This window comes from Lycium barbarum, chromosome 10 (genome assembly GCF_019175385.1).
Source record: "Lycium barbarum isolate Lr01 chromosome 10, ASM1917538v2, whole genome shotgun sequence".
NCBI lineage: Eukaryota > Viridiplantae > Streptophyta > Magnoliopsida > Solanales > Solanaceae > Lycium > Lycium barbarum.
This window is the reverse complement of record NC_083346.1, coordinates 113,809,100-113,813,112: the sequence shown is the minus strand read 5'-3', so window position 1 is coordinate 113,813,112 and position 4,013 is coordinate 113,809,100. Positions and strand designations below refer to the sequence as shown.

At 32.6% G+C, this 4,013-nt stretch overlaps 1 pseudogene; it reads left to right on the top strand.

The window, feature by feature from the left end:
- Positions 1–1,125: 1,125 nt before the first annotated feature.
- Positions 1,126–3,542, top strand: LOC132616021 (cytochrome P450 71AU50-like; annotated as a pseudogene).
- The last annotated feature ends 471 nt before the right edge of the window (positions 3,543–4,013 follow it).

The following is a 4,013-nucleotide window of genomic DNA, read 5'->3' as shown; positions in this document are numbered from 1 at the left end:
TTAAGGCCTAAAGTGAAAAGATTGGACCATAATTCATTAGTAAAATATTGTTATATTATGTAATTAAGGGAAAGTGCCCTAAATAATACTCCAGTAAATAAGACTTAGAAACAGATTATCTATGTTAAATTAATATATTGAGCCCGGGCTATCCCTTACTAGTTTCAATATAAACCATGACCTAAGCTCAATGAATACTTTTTTAAATTAATCTAGCCAATCCAAAAATAACTTCAGACGAAATTGAAGCTGCAAATTTTATCTGAAAGTTTAATATGTTAATTGTGTAAAAGATTTCCGAAATATGTTCCTGAAGTTTGACATATTGATTATTCCGCAAACTTTTGAGGTACGCACTAGAAATTCAACTTGTCAAGACCAGATTTACAATAGTTTTATTTAAAATTTAACATGACAATCTCAAATATCTAACCCGTATAAATAAATAAAAAAATCTAAACTCGAATCTAAGACTACGGACTTACGATACAAAAATAGCAAGCCAAACTAGACTTCCATCTTTGACAAAAGTAAAATGATAGCTTCAAAGTAGTTGGCATCTTTGATAAAATTGGCTCGTTGACGATTGGACTGGGATGTGACATGTGCAATGACAAAATACGAGATGTTAAATTTGTACTCCGTCGGTCCCAAAATCGATTGTCTTATTTTAGCTTGATATGAAATTTAATAAATAAAGGAGGATTTCTTAAAAGTGTGATCCAAAATAAATTTAAGATATTTATGTGATTATAAATCATCTTATAAAGTTAAATTGTTTCTAAATATAAAAATGAATTAATTTTTTTTGGACAAATTAATAAGAAAAGTAAGAGAATCTTTTCGAGACGGAGGGAGTACATGTTAAAGAAATATTAACAACGAAGTATATATTTGTCCAATTTTGTATTTCCTTTTTGCTTATTAATCTGCTAATTTAGATTAATTGGGGGCTTAAGTTAAATTAAGAATATATCTGATCAATTATTGAACGATAACACAATATATGAACTAAACTATTAATATTTGCTTAATTTCAAATACTCTAAAAATATATTTGAACCTTTTCTCTTTCCGGTGTAAGATTTTTTTCCTTTCACCGTTCATTTGTCCGTAATTATCTTCTTCTCTGAAAAAGTTACCCATTTCTTATTTTTATTTCGTTTTTGTCTTTTCTTCTTTAGTCCTTCTGTCATTCGGTGAACTCAAGGTGTCACAACATAAGTCCCCATAAATTTATTTAATTTCTTTCACCCCCTACTCTTAACTTCTTTATATTGTTTGAACGTTAGGAAGCAAATTAAAATACATCAATTCCTATCCATGGCTTCAATATTCTTACAAGTTCTTGCAGTAATTGTAGTGTTATATTTCCTTCAAGAATTACATAACAAATTCATGAAAAAAAGAAAAAACTTCCTCCTGGCCCAAAAGGGCTTCCAATTATAGGAAATCTCCATATGATTGGAAAAAATGTCCATCAAGATCTTCATAAAATAGCCAAAAAACATGGTCCCATAATGAGCATGAGATTTGGTCTAGTTCCGGTAATTGTTGCTTCATCTCCTCATGCTGCCGAACAATTCTTGAAAAATCATGATCTTGTTTTTGCAAGTCGGCCAAATAATAGAGCCGCTCAATTAATCTCGTACGATCAGAGAAATTTGTCATTTGGAAAATATGGACCTTATTGGCGGCACATGCGAAAATTATGCACGTTAGAGTTGCTCAGCACTCTAAAGATCAATTCTTTTCAAGCCATGAGAAAACATGAAGTTGCAAATTTTGTGACCTTTATCAATCGGGCAGCTTCTAGTGGTGTGGAAGTTGATATTAGTGCTAAACTTGATTCATTAGGTGCTAACATGGCTTGTTTAATGATATTTGGGAAAAAATATATGGAAGATGAATTTGATGAAAGAGGTTTTAAAGATGTGATTCAAGAGACTTTGATTATAACAGCAACACCAAATATTGGTGAGTTTTTCCCTTTTCTTGATAAGTTTGATTTGCAAGGATTCGATCGCCGTATGAAGGAATTAGCAAAGATTTTTGATGACTTTTTTGAGAGAGTTATTGATGAACATGTTCAAGATTCAAATGAACAAAAGCAAACTAAGGATATTGTTGATACTATGATGAATATTATCCAATCTGGCAAAGCTGAGTTCGAGTTTGATCGTCGCCACGTCAAAGCTATTATGCTGGTAATGTTTTATTCATCATAGCATGAACATAATTGCAAGTTAATTTTAGTTGAGTTTAACTAATATCCAGCGATAGTGCACATTTTTTTTAGTAGCAGGTCATTTTACCTACTATAGCAGATAATTTGTTTGATTTTCAAGATTACAAATCTCATTTTTTATGTAGAGCTAGTAATAAATATTTTGGGGTGACTTATAGTGAAAAAAGTCTTTTACATAATCGATGTACATGATTATCATTCTAGTTTGACTTTTAGAAGAGAGTTGGCAAAATCTGAAAAAGATGTTGAGACCACTAGCTATATTTGAGGCTTGGGTTCATAGACTCAAATTTGTTGCGAATTTCTCAATTGAAAATTTTAGCCCAAAAAAAAAAAAAAAAGAGCTTATTCCCACTTTAGGGACTTTATTTCTTTATTGTTTCTTATCTATTCAGACTTTAAATTATATTTATCATTCGTATAAGGAATTTTTGTATCATCTTGTCACTTTTACATGTTGTAGTACGTATTCTATTTTATTTTCAAGATTACAAATTCTATGTATACTTAAACATGTGAATATTGTTGACCACTTTAGCAATTGAAAAAAAAAACTCTCTATGCAGGACATGCTAATAGTTTCAATGGACACCTCATCAACAGCAATTGATTGGGTTTTCTCTGAACTTCTAAGGCACCCTAAAGTAATGAAAAAACTACAAAAGGAGTTGGAACTAATAGTTGGCAAAAATAGAATGGTGGAAGAGTCTGATTTGGAAAAATTAGAGTACTTAGACATGGTCATTAAAGAAGGCTTTAGGCTTCACCCCATTGCACCACTATTGATTCCTCATGAATCCGTTGAAGATTGCACAATTGATGGCTTTGATATACCTAAAGGTTCAAGAATTTTAGTAAATGTTTGGGCAATCGGAAGAGATCCAGAAGTTTGGCCTGAACCCGAGAAGTTTGTGCCAGAAAGGTTTGTTGGTAGCAACATCGATCTTCGAGGACATGATTTTCAACTTTTACCGTTTGGCTCTGGGAGAAGAAGTTGCCCTGGATTACAATTAGGTCTCACAATCGTTCGATTAGTGCTTGCACAATTAGTTCATTGTTTTGACTGGAAGCTACCAAATGGTATGATGTCAAACGATATAGATATGACTGAGAAATTCGGTTTAGTTACCACTAGAGCTCAACATTTAATGGCTATTCCTACTTGTCGGTTGCGTGTATAATTGATATGAGTCTTACTAGAAGCTTAATTAAGTGAAAACATGAAAAGAATTACAATGTTTCTTTGAAACTATGGTTGTAGTTTAATATCATTTTCTCATATTTTATCTTGAAATCATTTTTTTGGGTGGAGTGCCCTTCAAATGCACTGGTCTTTAATTTTTGCCCCTCAAATTGTTGGTCTTTAATTTTTGCCCTTCGCCTAAAACTCCTAGGGGAATGGGTTCGAACCCTCCGTTAAGTCAAAAATATAAAAAAAAAATCGATAGGTAGAACTTAGATTCGCAAGGCAGAGTTTTGCCTGCGAAACTCTACCTTAAGGTAGAATTTTGCCTTCAAAACTCTGTCTTAAGGCAAAGTTTGAAACTCTGCCTGAAGCAGGCAAAATTCTGTCTGCGAGCCTAACTTTGGTCAGAATATGCCTAAGTTTGCTATAAAACTTTGGCTTGCGATTTTTTTTTTTTGACTGAGCCGGGGTTTGAACCTCAAACCTCATGGTATTAGGTGAAAGACAAAAATTAAAGACCACCAATCTAAGGGCCGAAAATTAAAGACCACCCCAAAATAAGGGCATTCTCGCGAATTG